This window comes from Catharus ustulatus, chromosome 4, assembly GCF_009819885.2.
Source record: "Catharus ustulatus isolate bCatUst1 chromosome 4, bCatUst1.pri.v2, whole genome shotgun sequence".
Taxonomy (NCBI): Eukaryota; Metazoa; Chordata; class Aves; order Passeriformes; family Turdidae; genus Catharus; species Catharus ustulatus.
Window position 1 is genome coordinate 37,764,185 of NC_046224.1, and position 19,325 is coordinate 37,783,509.

At 42.7% G+C, this 19,325-nt stretch overlaps 1 protein-coding gene across 4 annotated transcripts in view; it reads left to right on the forward strand.

Annotated features, from left to right (window-relative positions):
• Positions 1-207: 207 nt before the first annotated feature.
• Positions 208-19,325, forward strand: part of PLXNB2 (plexin B2) — a 253,194-nt gene continuing 234,076 nt past the window's right edge. Inside the window, exons 1-2 of one of the 4 annotated variants that reach the window (XM_033057708.1) lie at positions 208-306; positions 9,812-9,914. The gene's annotated coding sequence lies outside the window, so the exon portion shown is untranslated. Of the gene's footprint in view, positions 307-606; positions 712-1,242; positions 1,265-9,811; positions 9,915-19,325 lie in introns of those variants that run through there. The other 3 variants (XM_033057711.1, XM_033057709.1, XM_033057710.1) reach the window with 3 other exon arrangements.

The following is a 19,325-nucleotide window of genomic DNA, read 5'->3' on the forward strand; positions in this document are numbered from 1 at the left end:
AGCCGGCTCTGCCTGGCTGGCGGGCAAAACAAAGCGGAGACAGGGAAAGGAAAACGAGGAGAAAGTACGGCTCCTGCCGCCTCCCAGCCCTCCGCCTGGATCTCCCTGCGTGAGACAGCGCTGCAAGCAGATCCTGACCGGGGGCAGGGGGTGGAGAGAGGAGGAGGAGGAGGACGGATAGAGGGAGGGAGGGAGAAAGGGAGGGAGGGAAGGAGGGACGAACGGGAGCCTCTCTCCTTCCCTGGGCTGTTTTTTCAGTTTCCTGTCTCGCATTGTGCTCACAGCGGATATGTGCTGCGCCTACAGGTGTGTCCCCTCCTCGCAGCTTTTCCCCGGCTCCCAAGCGTAGGCTCTGGCTGTCGGGGGGCGGCGGCGGCGGATCGTGACCGCCATGTGATGATTATTTCTCTTGGGGCGGTTTCTCTCTCCTCTCGCTCTCTGCTTCCCCCTCCCTCTCTCCCTCCCTCCCCGCCGCTCTCGTCCTTCCTCTCGGAGGTGGCCGCAGCCGCTGCCGCCTTCGCGCTGACTCCGGCTGCGGTGGCGGCGGCGGCGGGGCCCGCCGGGAGCATGGGCGGCCGCCGGGGGCTGCCGTAGCGCCTCTGTCCAGCCCTCCACCCACCCCGGGGCCGCTGGGGCCGCCGCTCCCGCTCGGGCAACTCGGACGGTCCGTGCCCGCGGGCTCCCTCCCGCCGGCGCCTGCACCTGTTGAAGGTAACGCAGCCCCAGCCGTGCCGCCGCGCCGCGGGATGGGGCGCGCAGGGGAGGGGGAAGGCGGATTCCGCGGCGACTTTCCCCTGTCTCCCCCAGCTCGGGAGCTGCTGAGTTGTGTGTAGAGCAGCTTCTCTCCTCCTCGGCTGCGGGGCCGGGGCCAGGGCCAGGGGTGGGCGGCGAGGGCCGGGGCGGGGGGGGCTTTCTACCGCGCTGCCCGTGACCAGATGGTTTTGGTTAAGGGGCTCCCGGGCGGTGGCTCTGGACTCGGAGCGCCTTTCTCAGCCGCCGTGCGGGGCGGAGAGGTGGGGGAGGCGCGGGCAGTCGGCTCCGAGCGGCAGCCGGGGAGCGCCGGTGTCCGGCGAGCTCCCTCCGCCCCGCTCGGTGGAGGCTGGCTGCTCTTGCTGGAGTTTCGCAACCCCGAAGCGGCCGGGGTCAGCAGCCCCGGTGCCGCGGCTGGCACTGGCCCGGCGCCCAGCCCGCGCTCCGCCTTCGCACCGCCGACTCGGGAACTCGTTGGGATTTTCCTGCAAATGCATTTTGTCTCTTTGCAGAGGTAGCTTTAAACTTTCTTTCCAAACTGTTAATTAGATACACTGTACTTTGCTCATGTTCCGTGCAGGCGAATGGGAGTGCGAGTCTGGAGAGGCTTGTGACTCAAGGCATAGTTATTCGGGAGGTGCAGAACATCTTTGCGTGCCGCGTTCAGATGGGCTGTACCTGTAATTTGTGATTTCGCCTTCTCCGAGACTTCTTCGGTCTTGGTGGCAGCGGGAGGCGGAAGGGATCTTTAACTCTTTGGATTCTTTCGGGGTTAGTCAGACACTCGGTCGAATATAAAAGGAGGAAGTGTAAGTGCCCTTCTGAAATCTGATGGAAAATAGCATTGTTTTTGTCCGAGAGTTACAACACTATGGTCCTGTCCCTATCGCTGAGCTCATCAAGTGATAACTTGCTCGTGCGTGAACTTGTGCTTTTGTAACGAAGGCTGTTACCTTGAATGTGATGATGAGCTTATTGAACACCAGAGGGAACTCTGAATAGGTAATTCATTCGAGGGAGATATATGCTTATTTTACTGTTTATGTTCTCATTACAATGGAATCTAGGAGGAAGCAAAGGTTGGTAAGTATGCTGCTGGTGTGCACCTAGGATTGACTTCAGTTTTCTTTACAGTTCTTTTCAGACGACATCAACTCTAAATTTGGAATTTGGGCTGAAAGCTTTTTTTTTCTTCTTCTTTTTCCCCCTTGAAGCTTGATATGTGCAACTGGTCTTGCAGGAGCAGGGCTGTGTGCTTTACTGTAGGCAAATCAGTTGGGAGACCTGTTCACTATTTGCTAGGGAGTGAAATGATATGTACATGTTGGGCTGATGCTTAATGCCCTGCCTGCCTCTCAGATTGTGAGACAGATCCAGCACACTTGGGTAGGGGGGCTGCTGCCTGCAACTGATATACCAGAATAGAACATGCTTCCAGCCAAAACAACAGGGAGGAAGGAAGTCTACTTCCAAGCCTAGCATGGCTTGTCCTCCTTATCTAGAATACTTGTGGATCTAAGCCCCAGTGTGATTGCCTGTGAAGTAGAAAATAGTATTTCTTAAGACATATGACTTAAACAAATACAGAAACTAAATGGTGTCAGTGTTTGGGAAAGGAGTTTGAATGGTGGCTTCTGGTACCAAAAGCTGTTTAAATCAACTGAGATTATTGTAAGAAGCTAGGGTCAACCCACCAAAATGTGATACTGTATTTTGTAGTAACATGAACCCCCAAAATGTGCAACTGAAGCTTTGGATGCTGGTGATAGTCTGTTACAGCAGTGTTGATAGCCAAGCTTCTTTGATACTCCTGTATCCTCAACGACATGGGAAGGGTAGCACAATAAATACACTTACAACTCTGACGTGCTCCAGAAACTGACGCATTCAGCTGTTCATCCTGTCCCTTTGCCAGAGGTTACTCTTCCATTCAGGGTTGTTTTCTACTGAACTTTGAATCTGAAAGAGTTTACATACAGGCCTATGATTGTAAACTGTATTTTATGACTGTTCATATAGGTGTGTGATGTTGTGAAGTCTGACGGCATGAATCACCTGTATGTCACTCTTGTGACAGAGGGACGAAGCAAACAGTTGGGTTCAGTTGAATGAGCTACAGTTGTGAACCATAGTCCATAAGCATCTGAATTCTTCTGAAATGGCAGATGTGTAGTCCAGTGAACTACCTGGTACCAGAACTTGGTGGGCAGAGGAAGCAGGGAGGCAGCTCTGCACAAGGAGAGGCTGTGTGACCTTCTTGGTAGGTTGGCCAGAAGCACACAGGGTTCTGGGTTTCAGAAGGATGTAGTAGGTGGTGCACCTGAACAGCCCTCTCTTCCTCTCCTCCTTCATCCATTCTAGGAATCAGAGAGTGATCCAAGTATTTTTGTTCTTTTATCTAAGTCTTGTTTTGTTCATCTGAACTAGAAGACTTGTTATGTAAAATATCCTCACTGAGGGCACAGCATTACTCTGCCTGAATTTTCTATAGATGATATTGGAAATTAGATAAAGGCTTTGTGTAGCTTTACAAAACTGGGAGTTGTTTGCATTGCATGCAGAAGATCACTGAGGACAAATTGCATTTTAAAGGGAGACCTCTTCATGAATGCCTATTAAGAACAAAAAATTCCCACTTAATTGTTGCAAATGGGTTTGGATTCTGGCTTAGTTTTGAGAAAAAGATTTGAACTTTTTTATGAAGATGTAATACTAAGCGTTTATATTTTTGTAATGGCTATAATTTGGAAACTTTCATATACTTTTAAATTATTTATTGTATGAAGCACTGAATGAAGATATTCCTTACACTCGTGTCACATTCGGAATATTGAATTACAATTGTAAAATTAAGATAACAAGCTTAAATTGGGATTTGCAACTTTAAGCTCTTGCCAGCAAGCAGTTAATGGCAGCATTAACTGCTAGAAAAGTAATTGCTACCGTTCTTCTACTGTCATTTTGTTCTCACTCTCCTCCAGTCAGCCTGTTCCGCAGAGATATCATGAATATTCACTGAAATAGCTTGGCATTGTCACTTATGCGATTTCTCATCAGATCCAATGTGTTGATGAGCTAATGTGCACTTGATTAAATGTACTTGATTTATGCAAACAAAAACTCTAGGTCCTTCTTGAAATAAAGTTAGCACCTGCACAGCTATTAGTGAGATGAGAGTCTAAATAATTATGATGAAATTAAGTAAACAAACAACCTCAATGTGGTATTCCTCCTACTTCTTCACTTTTGCCTTTTTGTTCAACTCAGTAGTGGATATTTCTTTTGGCTTTTCTTGCAGGTTTTCTCATGCATCATAGGAAATTGCAAAGCTCAGCTTTACGACTTATAGTGGAGGGTCTATTTAAATGGCTAATACTAGGGGAAAAAACCCAAAGAAACAAGAAAAACAGTATTATTAGCTGTAATAAGGCTGGGATAACTAGGATTAGTGGAGTATTACTTACAGAGTTTTGTTTAAGTATAAGTCTAACTTGGATTTGACACTGGTCAGGTAATCCTTGTTGAAAATATAATCATATAGCCTGAGTAAGCAATTGAGGGCGTATCTGTTGTAATAAAAACCAGTATTTGGATAGTAAGTGGTTTAGCCTCTTACTTTTTAATTGATGAAACACATGTAGAAATAAGGAGTTGAAAATAGACATTTTATTTAACCATCAGTGGCTTAATGGTACAAAAAGCTCTCTAACTGCCTATAAAACTGCTCAAATCTGGCTACAAAAAGAGGCCGTGGAGTCCTTGCCCCTGGAGGCAGCAGAGGATGGATGGAGGAGGGAGAGGACACATGCTTGCTTGGACACAAGCCCTGAAGCAAGCAGATAGACTGGAAAGCTGTTCAGGGGATCTTGTGGATATGGGGCTTACTTTCTTTGGGCAGATAGTAATTTAGTTGTCTGTTAATATCAAGTATTTCTGTTTCTGTCTCTGCAGTTGAATCTCTGGAAATATATAACTTTTGGATCTCTCTGAGTTTCCATCTCAGATGGTTGAGGGAAGACTTACTTTTAATGTAATGTCTAAAAGTGTCTGTGCTTTATAAATGTTACTAACAATTGCTAAAAAAATCTTGGCGTCAGTGTGGTGGTCAGCCCCTGCTCAAGTGCTCAGCCTGACACCACCATAATACAGGACAGAGTTTGCCCCCAGGAATGTGTCAGCAGAGCTGTGGTCACAGCCACGTGCTTGTTGGGACGCTTGGTTTCTCTTTGGAATTCAGCTTCTGGTAGCTGGCGCCAGCACGGATTGATGATTAGCACCATGCCGAGTTCCCCAGGCTCGTCAGACTCACTACTCGTCAGGGGCCAGAGTCCACCTGCCACCTTCTGAAACACTTCAACCTTGCTCCACCTTTGTAGTTAGCTGCCAAGTTCCTGCCTTTGTAGCTTCACCTGTGACGTGCCCCTGGTCAAAAAGAAATCCTGAAAACAAGTGAATTTAGTAGTTTTGATTTATTCAATCAAACTATGTCTTCAAGAAGTTAGTTATCCAATTAAAACCTTATTCGTAGTGTTTCACTTATCTTTTTGTTAATGGGGATCACTAGTTTAAGGCCACAAGTAAAAAGTGAAATCAATCAGTCTTCCTGACTTACCTCTGGGCCCAGCAAGATCATGGCACAGATCCTCCTGAGAGCTATGTGAAAGCATATGGAAAAGAAGGAGGTGGTTTATGACAGGCAAAATGGCTTCAACATGAGCAAATTGCACCTGACAAATCTGATAGCCTTTTATGACATGGGTTACAGTGTGGTGGATAAAGGAAGAGCAACCAATGTTATCTACCTGGACAAAGAGTTTAACATTGTCCCACATGGTATAGTTGTGTAAACTGGAGAGAATGGATTTGATAGATGGACCACTCAGTGGATAAGGAATTGGCTGGATGGTTGTACTCAAAGAGTTGCATGGCATGATGTCCAAATGGAGACCACAGGTGTTCCTCAGGGACTGGTATTGAGACCAGCACTTTTTAACATCTCTGTAGGTAGCCTGGACAGTGTGACTGAGTGCACCTCAGCAAGTTCGCCAATAACACCAAGCTGTGGGGTACGGTTAACGCGCTGGAGGGAAGCAATGCCACCCTGAAGAATGTGGACAGGCTTGAGAGGTGGGCCTGTGCAAACCTCATGAAGTTCAGCAAGGCCGAGTGCAGGGTCCTGCCGCTGTGTTGGGGAAGTCCCAAAAACAAGTACAGGCTGGGTAGAGAATGAATTGAGAGCAGCCCTGAGGAGAACTTGGGGGCTGTTGGTTAACTAGGGAGTCAACATGACCCAGCAATGCACACTTACAGCTCAGAAAGCCAGCTGTATTCTGGGCTGTATCAAAGAAGCCTGCCCAGAAGGTTGACAGCAACATTAGAAGATTGTGGCACTGTGGGAGTAGTCCAGGGGAGGGCCATGAAGATGATGAGTGGGCTGAAGCACCTCTTGTGTGGAGATAGGCTGAGAGGGTTAGGGGTGTTCTGCCCAGAAAAGAGAAGGCTTTGGGAAGGGAACTTAGAGAAAAGATAAATAAAGACTATTTACAAAAGCATGTAGAGACAGGGCAAGGAGGGATGGGTTCAAATTGAAAGACACTAGGTTAGATTAGCTATTAAGAAAAAATTCTTTAGTGTGAAGGTGAGGCACTGGAACAGGTTGCCCAGGGAAGCTGTGAGTCAGTGCCCCATCCCTGGACATGTTCAAGGCCAGGTTGGATGGGGCTTTGAGCAACCTAGTCTAGTGGAAAGTATCCAGGGGTGCTGGAAGGAGATGATCTTTGAGGTCCCTTCCAGCCCAAACCTTTCTCTAATTCTACAATTTCCATAATTTGCAGTGAATGGCTTTGGTATTTCTTGACAATCACAGTTATCTTTATGTTGCAGATGTCATTATTTCTCTCTTTTTTTTTGAAAGCCTTCTCAATCCTACAATAATCCAGGAAGCTGTAGAAAAACTGCCCCTAAGATGTCCTAATTCTGTGCTGGACTTTCAAGTACAATCATCAGAACCACCCTTCCAGATTAGGTACATGGAAACTGCCTGTGAACATGATTTTAAATAAAAATCCATGAGAAGTTTAGCACTTTATCTGAATTGTTCCAGAACTTACTTTTTTATAACAAGGTATGTTCATGCTAATTGCTGACCAGACCTGACTAGCATATTTCTAGTTAAACTGGATTAGGTGGGCATTTTGACTTGGATTGAAGGAAGCTCTCATAAACCTGACACTAATGTTGCTCTATCTAGAGGAATTATTAATGTGATAGCTCTGTGTCTCAGAGAAGGGATGCAGAAAGCTTAATGTTCTGTCTATACTTACTGACTGTGTTTTAAATATGTAAAAATTTGAGGAGTGAACTCCTCACATCTCTTTCCCCAGGGCTCTTGTTTATCTTCTAGATAGTGTAAGAGATAGTATCTCTTTCTGACGTCTAAGAGTTGTATATAAAGATGATCTAGCTCTTACATTCCTATTGGCATCACTGTTTAGAATTTATGAAGGACCAGTTTTTTAACCAATGTTTGCCCTGTAGGGAAACTGTTATTGGTCAAATGTATTCAACCACAGGGAGAAAGCAGAGAGCAGAAAATATAAACCACGTTGATCTGGTAAAAAGCATGCAACTGAAATGCAAGGTGAAGTTTACCATCCTGAATCAGGACAAGTTAGTAATCTTTTGCTGGGGTTTAAACTAGGCCTGCAAATCAAATAAAAGCTTCTTCTTTCCTGAAGATACATGGCACTTGGAATGGTTAATAGTAGAAGGGTATGATTTCCTTCAGCTTGTTAGTTAGGTAGTTAATTTCTCTTTAATGGATCTGATTATGGTCATTGCAGCTGGAAGTCCAAAATATGCAACATCTCTCCTAAACATATCAGAAGAACATTAATTGGCCTTCCTTAGTGTGTTGTCACTGTGTGTTGAACTTATACAGTATCTTTGTTTAATCAGTATGGGACAATTGGTATAAACTTAATGTTGGGCCTGTTGAATTATAGGGCAATAAAAAGTAGTATTTTGATCTCTTCTATTTCCAATTTTGTGTGATTAAGTAGTTTAAAAGCTGTGAAAATTGCTGTGCAGTTTTGACATGCATCAATTGTCAGCAACTGGAACTTTTCCCTCATGAAGTCAGTAGGACCTCATGTAAACTGCAGTTGTGTTTATGATGTGTGAACATCTCCCATATGGGTAGGAGTTACAAACCTAAAAAACAACTGAAGTGGTTGACTTTGAGGATTTTTTTTCCCCCCACATATGTCAAATGCCAATGGTTTTGTCTGAAAGGCTTTTACACGAGCAGAAAATGTCTTTGCAAGTACTTTTAAGAAGATTTTCAAGAGTCAGTAACTTTGCAACCACAAAGCTGGCTTCCTGACTCGGGTTATGCATATGCTGTGTGGTCCAGGTGTTGTCACCTTCTGCCTACCCAAGCTGTTGAGATGAAAAACCAAAAGACTTCATTTGCCTCAGCAATCCAGACTGCTAAGTGGTGGTATGAGTTTATGTATTAGTAGGTTGGATAAAACTCCAGAGAGATGACATCTCTGTTTATTAACAGATGGCTTCTTTGGTTTGACATTTAAGTAGGGGAAAATCCGCAAGCATTTCACAGTCCATTGTGCATTTAATTCGTTGTTTGGTAGCATCAATGAAAATGGAGGGCAATAGCCTTGTGGGTTTGTTTTTTCTTTTTTTTGATTTTTAAAAATTATTTGATTGAGGGGTTTTTCTTTGGTTTTAGGTTTTGTTTGGGGTTTTTTGAGGTTGTCAACTAGAGTTTAGGGTCAGCAGAGCTGTCAAATCCCACAGTTGTTTGAACATCTCACTTGGCTGTTGCTCATGGGCCAAAGGAATTCTGGGACTAAAGTATATCTTGTCTTAAAAATTCTGAGAAAAAATAGAATCTATCTTTAAGAATGCTGTTCCTACCTGGAACAGCAGAATTTTGTCTAGTTTCTAACAAGGGCCTTCTATGGTTTTGAACTGCATCTCTTTATTAAGTTTTATTGTGGCTGTATTAAAGACTTTTTTGCTGATAATCTTTTTTCCTTAAAAATGATCAAGTAAGCTGTCAGTTGTCTTGGTGGCTTATCAAAAAGACTGAATCTTTAAATCTGATTATACCTAATGCTTTTTAAACCCAGCATCCCCAGATGCTAATTGCTTTTGTATCTCTATTTTGCATGTTCTATAATTTTCAACATCTCTTTTTGAGCATTCAGCCGTGGAACTGGGCAGAGTATCTCAGTGTCACTCTTTAGTGCATGGCCCATGGTACCCCAATCATTATTTCCATTTACTCTCATATCTTTGAGCCTAGGAGCCGTATTAGCCCTTCTAATAACAACAGAAGCTCTGAATGTGATGCCTAGCTGTGGGGCTGTGTTGACTTCATCCCTTTTACCTTCCTTTCTTCAGAGGTCACAGTCCTCTGATGCATAAACCTTACCTGCATCCCTTGTTACTTTACATATATAAATCTGCATTCAGGCATCTTACAATTGTTTTGGCTGAAATGAGCACAGTTTGATAAGTAATTGTGTTAACTCTGTGATTTGCCTTCTGTTTTTATTTCTCATGTTACTAAACTATGTAAACTCTTAATTTCACCACAAAGGTCTTGCTTGTTTCCAGGTAGCTAATAAAACACTTAGGTGATGTAGAGTATAATTCCAGTAATTTTGAACTGCAAAAGAAGCATTACAGTTGCACTGGGGTGTTACTCACCAATGTATGTTTTGATGTCCTGTTTTTAAAATCCCATTGATTTGATATCTGTTGCTTATGTCACATCTTTAGGCCTTCAGTGGCTGAAAAAGTCTTCAATATGATGCAAAATCAATAAATTTCACCATCCTTACTTTTACCCCTTTTGCATTTATAAAGACAAAAATGAGGAAATTTCTGCAACATGGTGAGATGCCAGCTCCAAAATGATTCCTCACTTAGGATGCCCATAGACTCCTTGGGCAATCTCTTTATGTTTGATTGTGCATTTTGTCTAGTCCCTTGTCTTATGAGTTCTCTGAAGCATCTGTTCTGTCTCTTCCAGCAGGAGCAAGTACACGTCAAAAGGCATTTCATCCTGGACACTATTTGCACAGAAGCCTGAGCCCCAAGAAATCCCTTTCACTAGCAACGCTTGTGCTGCTCAGGTGGGCTAAGAACTCATTTGCACTGAGGGCTTTGTTTTAACCTCCATTTCTTCTTCCAAAGTGTTGTGCTGCTTGTTGGCTTGGTGCACTGAGATGGGAGATGTCTGTGTGGGATATATGTGCTTTAGGGTTTAGATTGAAATATCACAGCCTCAAATTTATTGTAATAATCTGGCATGAAAATGTATTTACTTTCTAATTGTCCTGGATATTGTCTGATTCAAGAGTGATTTTTATGCGTAGTTTTGTGTCTCCTCGACCCATAGTGTAAAAGGACATTAAGCAACTTGTGGGTGTGGATCATCTCCAAGTTAACTTAGTTATCAAAACATAGTATCTCAATTGCTCAGAGTAACACTTTCCACTTCACTTTTGCAATGTTTTGCTTGTTGCCGCTGTTCAAATTTAAATGCCTATTTACTTTTCCCGGTTGTAGCAATTAGTTATTCTCTTTTAATTTTGATCCTGATGTCTGTAAAATGAGTAAATGTAAACAGCATTCTTGAAACTAAACTCTTAATGCAATTTTCTCCTACTGATAATTTGAAGAGGCAGACTGTGTTTTCTGTTGTTTGTGGCTTAATTAATCTACTTGAATTATACTTGAACAGGAACTCTGATATCAGAAGAGGGTTTAGCAACCTCGGAAGTTAGGAGCTTGTGAATGAGGCAGCACTGAAGAGCTACTTTATGTTACTACTTAGCTTGTTGGGAAAAGAAGGTGTTTGTAAACTCGCGGGTAGAAATGGCTACATACTTGTTTCATTTCCTTCCCTCTTAGAGACTTTTCTATTTTCTTAGACCTTTCATGTATAATAACTTGGCATGGATAGACACGTCTCTGTCCCAAATTGAGATGCCCCAACGATGTGTTAATAGCTCAGTGGCATTAGTCAGATGAAACTGGCATATTTGCTGGAATACCAGAAGTCTGGGCTGCTCTGTTTAGGTTTGGTGTCCAGACTGCCATTTATGAAATCCACTGTATGCAGTGGGGTGCTGTGAGTTTTTCAACTGGGGACTTCAGCACAGTGGTTTTGTTGCTGTCTTTAGCAAGTAATGTAGTTTCTCTGTGATTTTGTGGTGATTTTGCTGTCTTTAGGGGGGTGGGGAGGAAGACAGCAGTGTGGATGGGTGTTGGTTTTGTTGTTGTTTTTTGGGTTTTATTTCATTGCTTCACTTTGGGAAATTTTGGGAAATCTGTAGATGAAAAGTTCAATTTAGTGGTATTTTTGTCAAGTATAAGTAGGGCAAGTAGATTCTGCAGCATTCCTTCTTGACCAGAGAGGATGGGGACCTGCTAATTCTCTTAAGTTATCCCATGTGCTTTCCCAAAAACCCCTATGCAAAAGCAAACCTTGCATCCCCAGATTTCCTGGCTTGAACAAAGCATCCTATAAAGCACTTTCACATTGTGCTCTCTGTATCCATGGGATGACTTGGCAGGAGGGAGCATTTTTGTTCCAAGTGGGTTAGCAGCGGGCACAGACCATCATTCAATGATATGAAATCTTCAGTGGCAGCTATGCTGTAAGTAGTTCCTGCCATCACTGGCCAGTACCTGCTTGGTTGTGCTACCATGACTATTTTGTGGAGCTGTGCTGTGGACTGGACAGAAGAGCTGATCTAACATTCGACTGTGTTTTATGTAGGTGTTATATGGCTTTAAAAAAAAGTATTTAGAAGCTTCCCCTCATCTCTGCTGTGTTTCACAGCATGGCCATGCAAACACGTGATAATTTGCATGTTGGACTGAGAAGCTGGAAGGCAACTCCCACACCCTGCCCATCAAATAAAAAAAAAAAAAAAACAAACGAGGAGGATTCAAGATCTGCTTAAAGTAATTTCGTTGCCAAGTTCTTTGTGTTATCAAGCCCCGCCTGTGTCTGTAGCTCTCTTCCTTTGCTGCTGGTCCCATCCTGGGTGGCCCTATTAGTCAGGGAAGAAGAGGCTTTTGCAAACAGTTAGGGCGTTGAGTTTGTACTTTCAATAGCAGCCATCCTCCTGTGTAGTGTTCTTTCATTTCAAGTTATATGAGGCGGCTTTAAATTAAATACAACCCTTTTACATAGATGTGGCTACTGCTCTTATTCTCTCTGTGCACTCTAAATATCATGTCCATGTGCATTTCATGAGCAAGCTTTTTTGGTGGCTGTTGGTTTTCTTTCTCAGCTGATGACCTCCAGTGCACTGCTAGCACTGAATCACTTGCACAGAATCACTTCCTTTTCCTTCTTACCTCAGTTTAAAAGACTTTGCTCTTGAATCTTGTAAATGGGGTGATAATTTCAAAGCAAACAGCTTCTACTCCTTTCTTGCCAACTTTTGCCCACAAGGTATGCAAAGTAAACAGAGCAGCAGAGCAGTTAGGAAATTAGTTATGTACTTTCCCTCCTAGTGCAAGGCATCCCAGGATGGTTCCTAGCCCTTTAAGTAATGAATAAAGGGAGAGATAGAGAACTGGCATGCCCGAGTTGCATTTTAATGTATGGAGCCATTGCACAGATCATTCATATTTTACAAGCTTTAGGAAAACCTTGTAAAATGCTAGGCTTTAAAAAATCTCTACTATTCATATATTGAACATAAAAGTGTTTTACTGCTTTCAGCAGAGAAAGAAAACCAAAATACCTAGGATGGGCTAAAAGAAATACAGAGAATTTTCTTCACATGTAAAAAAATAACTTTGAAGCAGACTTACCTAAATACAAGGAATATTCTTACCTCTGGTAGGCTTTTGGAAGGAGCTTAGAAAGTTTTTCCAGTGCCACCATGATGTTTATAGGTTTGATTTGGAAACTGTGAGTCTGGATGCTGTAATGGTGGGTATGCAGCAGTTACAGGGTACAATATCTATAACAGGATATGCAGGTGCCATTCTGGTGTATTTACTAAAAGGAGACAAGTCTAGGCAACTATTAAAAAATGTGACTTTGGAAAAGTTGATAAATAAATGGTTAATGTTTAGTGTATTTAGCTTCATCCTAGGTATTAAATAATCTTTACTAATCGTGCTGTAGGAAAATTCGTTAAATATGAAAACTAGACATAAGATTATCAACTGTGAGGCTTAGATACAAGGTGATGGTGAGGCAGTAAAGGGGAAAAAACATTATGTGATCTCCACCAAATGAGATAGGGCAGGTCCCAAGAGTACAAGGTCTGCAGGAATTCAAATCAACAGTCGAGTTATAATCTTAGGCCATGTGCACAAACACAGCTTCAATTTTATGCTCATGGATGTGGCAGCACAAGTAGGAAGCTGGAGCCCTCCTGGTCCCAAAAGAAGATCCTTCATTATCAATTTTACTCCCTTGGCATGACTCAAAGGGCAGTATCATAATAATCCATAGTGGTACTCCTTCACACATTTCTGTCCACTTCATAAAAGTAGCTCTATGCATGGAGCATGCTCTATTCCTTTTCAGAAACAGGATCTCTGTTAAAAAAATTATATAAAATTGAATGTGTTATGTATAATATGTATAATATGTTTTATAGTTACTATCAAAGATTTTTAAAGGAAAGTATGCTCTGTCTTATGGAAACTTTCCCTTCATGTTTCCCAACTGAAGGTTATGAAATTTGCTGAAGATGGATGGGTTTTTTTTTCATAGAAATTCCTTGAGTTCCATAAATGTTAACTCAAAACACCTGAAAGAATGTAACATATCTGTCTTCTGGAGTATTTCACTTGTACTTCTGCCAAAAGCAGAGCAATGAATTTGGCTGCAAGAGCCCAGTTTGGCTGTACTTGTAGTCCCTAGAATATATAAAAAGGTTTTTTTTTAATATAAATTTAATGCTAAGCTCTAATATTTACTAGAGGAAGAGGAAATATTACAATTTGAGTAAATTTTTAAAAGTCATTTATATATATATATTAGCCACAAGGTAAGGATGATGTGTTCCTGGGATAATTTCTTTTTAAATAGCTGCACATTAATGCAGCACAAACTCAAACATCCCAAACCACACAATTTTTTTGCTCTGTAGTTCAAATAAACCTTACCTCAGTTGACATATATATTTCTTTTCCTGAGTGAAATTATGAATATCCTCTTCACAAACCAAAAAGAGAGAAGGTGTTGAATTAGTTTCTGCTTAGTGTAGCCCCTTTAAAGCAGACATTGCTTTACAAGATTTGATTCAGCATCTGCTTTTCACCTGTGAATCCTTAATGAGGTTAAAGCTGTCCAGGTAATACAATTACAAATGTGATGCAAATTGTACCAAAGCCAGGAGATTGTCAGCTCAGAAGCTTTGTGTATGAGCTACAAATCAGAGTAAGCTTCTCGTCCCGTCTCCTGGGAAAGAAAAGGCAGCAGTAGCCAATGGAAGAGACTGCACCTTCCTGGCTCTATTTGGTGCAAAGATCAACAAACCACATAGGAGTCCAAATTTTGTATTCTTTGTGATTGCATGGCTGTTTAAATGGCTTTCCTTCTGCTCCTTGGGCATTGTCTTATCTGCTTCTCCATCACAGTTACAATAGCCTTGCTTTTTCTGCAGGCTGTGCATGTTAAGTATAGCGGGGATAGTACAGTTTTCATCTTTTCATCTGGAGAAACCTGGCAACAGATTGCTGAGTGATGGGAAAGTTGAGTAATGGGAGCAGTCCTTGAAGTAGTTTCATTTTATTTGGCTGTTTGAAGAGGAGATAAAAAAACTTGGTGTCATCTAAGAGATTTTATCTTTGGGGTGTAAGGCTGCAGTGTGAAAGTTTGAGAATGTTGGAATATTTTTCTTGTTTCTAAGTTTAGCTATAAGTACCTATGGCCTACTTAAATAAGATTAACCTGTGTACTTCAAAATGAATAGCAGATTACAAGAAAATCAGATTGTTTTCTTCAAGTAAGCTGTTGGGAAACTCAAAATATTCGGAAATATAACTGAAGGTGTGAAGATGGAGTACACCAAACCTCAAACTACCTGCAGGGCACTCTTGAGAGAGAAATGGGTACTCTTGAGAGAGAAATTGACTTTCTACTCTGTGAAGATGGAGGAAGCATCATGCTGACTCATCTTCCCACTTGGGAGTTGTTCTTCAATGGAGAGGTCTATCATTAGATCTTTTTCAGGAAATGAGGTGGCTGCTATTTTACAGGAGAGCAAAGTGAAAGATGGTTCTGTTGCTTACTTGCCCAGGATCAGAACTGCAGGTATATTCCCCAGGCCTGCATATCCAGGACTAAAACTCACGTGTCCAAACAACTTTGTTCAGAGACCCTCCAGGGTCTTCTTCTGTTGAGTGACCCTCAGATGGTGTTTTGGTTCTATTTTGTATGTAAATTGTATAAGCTCAACTAACGAGATCACACAGATGTTGTCAGAGTGCATATTTATGCAATAAAATTGAATTGTGAGTCTGTACTACTGGGTCCAGTTAAACATAAAGTATTACCACATCAGTCATGAGCAAAGACATGTGAAGGAAATCCTTTGCTAGCATTCCTAGGGAATACTGCAAATGCTTCACTGTTCCTGGAGTGCAAAATCATTCCTCCCTCCTAAAGAGCATCCAAATGCTTTTAATATTGATCTGGAGATTAAAAAAGCCCCAACAACTAAGTGTACAGCTAGCATTCTGTTACTGTATTGAATAGCTATTAATATGGCTGCTATGGGAGATGGGGCAGGAAGGGAAGCATGGCTGCCTATGGCTGCAAACTTAACAGCTTTTAAAGTTTCAAAGTGCTCCTTCTGCCTCCTCACATGTGCATGCTAGCTGCCATCCTAGATTTGTATTTTGTATGTTGAATTGGGGAAAGGTTCGATTTGACACTACAGCGCAGCTTGAGGAACCAGCTGTACAGAATATTAATATCTGATCTTATTTCATTTATATCAATTTCAGGCTTGCATTCCAGAGAGGGTTAATATTAAGCTGGTTTTAATCACAGCAATATTTTCCAGATTCCTAGACAAAATGCACCAGCTGGTTTGCACTAAATTTTACAGTGCAGCAGACAAAAAACAGACTTCCTCACTGGAAAGGAACGTGGCAGTGTAAGTCCTGGAAGCACGGGGAGGTTTCAAGCACTGGGGCAGGATGTCTTCCTTTCACAGTGAGGTCTGGAAGGGCAACACTGAAAACCAGAGGGACACCTAGTCTTGGCTGTGCTCTCAGCTTGGTTTCTGATGTTGCTGCTCACCTCAGGCTCTTCGCTCCAATCCCACCTTGGCTCTCTTTTTGACTTGTGTTCTCTCTCATGGCGAGTGACAAGCTTTCAGGAAATCTGTGTTTCTGGGCTGGTTTGTGGCTGACCACTCCCTGCATCCCACCTAAAGCAGAAGTGGTTGTGCAACCTCTTACTGAAAGTTGGAAGAAACATTGTAATGCCTGATCTCCTGTGAAATCACCAAATGAGGTTGTTAGACATTAATTATTTTTTTTTCACTATTCAGATATGCAGCCTTGGAAGAAGTGAATGAACCTTAGCTTCCTTTTTTCCTCCACTTTTTTCCACCACATAAAATGGCATAATTAAATAGCAGCTATATTGTTTTACAAATGCCTCTATGCGTGAAATTAGCGTGCTTCCCAAAAAAGCCCTAAAACTGAAAGACTCTGCAGTGTTTGTTACAATAAGTTAGGCCTGTGACATTCTATCCTCTGAGAAATATTTCTGCATAGAATCTAGTTATCCAGTTCATCAACATGCTTAATTTCTTCCACTACTCCTAGCTTCGAGTTGAGATTGGATTTTGTGAAGATGTCTGCAGAGGAGTTTTGTGTATGGAGCTGTATGAAAAGAAAAGGTTAAAAATTGTGGTTGCAACAGCCGTGAAAAGCTATAGCATAAATGTTCACTGCTTTAAAATATGAAAAAAAATGGTGTCTTTTAAATATCAAAGGGATTAGTATTAATCCAGCACTTGTGATTTTCTTAAATCATGTTATTTGCATAATAATGCTCACCACCTGCTATATCTTCAAAGCGCTTTTCAGACATTAACTAATTGATCTTTGTAACACCCCTGTGATGTAAAGACCTGTTATTATCCACAGTCTGCGGATGTGGAAACCAAGACCCAGAGTAGCTGAAGGAACTTGTGGGGCACGGGGCTGAGACAGTGACATCAAGGGTGCCATGTCTCTATTGTCCTGTCTTCTGGGAGTTCCCACTTGCAGCACTTCCAGGGGCAGCTACAATTTCTTCTTGCCTGCCTTTAGAAACAAAAAAGGAACCAATTTATTTTTTTGTGTCTTTGGAGGGATATTGTCGGGGGATGTTTGTTTGTTTTGATTTTGAGGGTGTTCTGCTAAATGATTTTGCTTTTGTTTTTACTTGCCCTGTAACCAAAGACAGATAAGACAAAAAAACTTATAGCTTCTTTCTGTCTGTGTGCACTCCAGCAAACATTGAGAGCTTTTGAGCACTTTTTTCTTTGTTCAGGACTCAGTGTGGTCTTCCATACTGAGTGGAGTTCCATCTCAATATGAGAAAGAAGAATGTAAAGAACTTTACATTGAGGGTGGCAGAGCGCTGGAACAGGCTGCCCAGAGAGGCTGTGGAATCTCCCTCTCAGGAGATATTCAAAACCCACCTGGACGTGTTCATGTGTAATCTGCTTCTGGTGACCCTGCCTTGGCAGGGATTGGACTAGATGACCTGCAGAGGTCCCTTCCAACCCTAACAATTCTGTTATTCTGTGATTCTATTATTCCTATTAGTAGTTTTCTGATCAAACGTGACCCTGCTTGTAAGAGTAAGAAATTATTAAAATGAGAAGTGACAGGGTGAGTTGTTTATCATTATAAAATTTAAATACCTATTTCCATCCTGTGCTGGCAGTGAGCAGCCATTCCCAGGTGCCTGCCAAAGAGCAGCTGGTGTCTGTGACCGAGGGCTGCTCCAGCAGTGGAAGGCTGGGTGGTGCTGCCATCGGGACGTTCCCAACATTGCCTCACAGTGCTCCTTCACCATGTGTCTGGGGAGGCTGTGGGTGTGTGTTGTTCCTGCCTTCAGCTGTGTGGATGACATGCAGGTGACAGCTCCCCTAACCTCCACCACTGCTTTCTTTGGAGCAGAGCTTAGTAGAATGCCAGGTGTGTAAACGTTATGTACCTGGAGCAAAATGAGGTAGAAATGGAGGACAGACAGGTGTCACACACATCATCAGTCAAAGAAGAGATGTTAAAAGCTCTTTCATGGGTAATAATCTGAGTTTTAAATGGGGTATTAAAAAAAAATAATTATACAGTCCCTTTAATTTGGCAGTGTCGCTTCAATACTTAGTGCAAGGGCTTAACATTAAAGTGAATGTATTTGTTGTTACAGATGTTTCGGTGGCAGTATCTCCAAGCAGGAAAGTAAATCTTGTTGATGGAGTACTTGAAGCCCATCAGTGCAGGTTCAGACCAAACCACAGGAAAAACCTCTGCCATGCCAGCTTCCAGGAGATGATTTTGGATAACCTGTGATTTCCCAAGTGTGGTATTTACGCCTTCTCAAGAGCTGCAGTGGTGACAAAGGAGCAGATTACTTTGAGTTAGGCACATGGGTTATATGTATTTGCCTTAGTTATTTGGCCAAACGGGGCCAGGGGAGGTGAGGAGGTGGAGCACAAATAACTCTGAATTCTATTGTATTCCAGCTGGGACAGATGGGCTGTAATTTGTCTTTAGGGCACAAATTGCATACTTGCAGTTGGCTTCTCGTCACTCCCTGGAACACCATTTCCACACAGCTCTGTTGATCCAGGGGTCCAGCTTCAGGTGACCATGTTGTCCCATGAGGTGCTCCCTCCATGATTTGTGTCATTTTCAGGTGAAAGAGGTGAAACCAGAGTCCCTTGTGAAACACTAATCCTAGAGGCAAGGGCAGCTTAAGAGAGGCAGGAGAGTGGGCAAAGCTCAGGTCACGCTTCAAGTGAAGCTTGGTGGCAGCTGAAGCACTCCAGTGACGATTACTCTGCTGGTCATGGAGAGAAATTGGATAAGAGGTGGATCATTTAGCAGGGCTGGAAGCATGGGGCAGGACACACAGTTGAATTCAGCTTGTGGGAGGCATTGTGCCAACCCAGTGTGCTTCTCTGGCAGCCTTGCACTGCTTGGGACAGGACAGGCCTCACTGCAATAGGAGCCAGCAGCCCAGGAGCCTCAGAGGGAAGTTGCCATGCTCACAACTATATCAGATGTTTTTATTTTTTGTGGCCAAGGGCATCAGCTGGTACAGTGACCTCAGTCATGGCTGTTGTGCTTGGGCAGTGTTGCTGGAGCTGATGGCAAAGAAGAGGTTGAACTTCCCTTCATCTTGCTTGGCAAGTGCTTTTTGGCCATGGGATCATGTCAGAATAACAACATGGACAGTGATGCCTTGGTTTCCACAATGTCACATAGAGGTATGCCCTCTGTCTTCTGAATCTGTTTTGGTTTTGATCTGAAACTGCTGGAAGGTAGGGGTT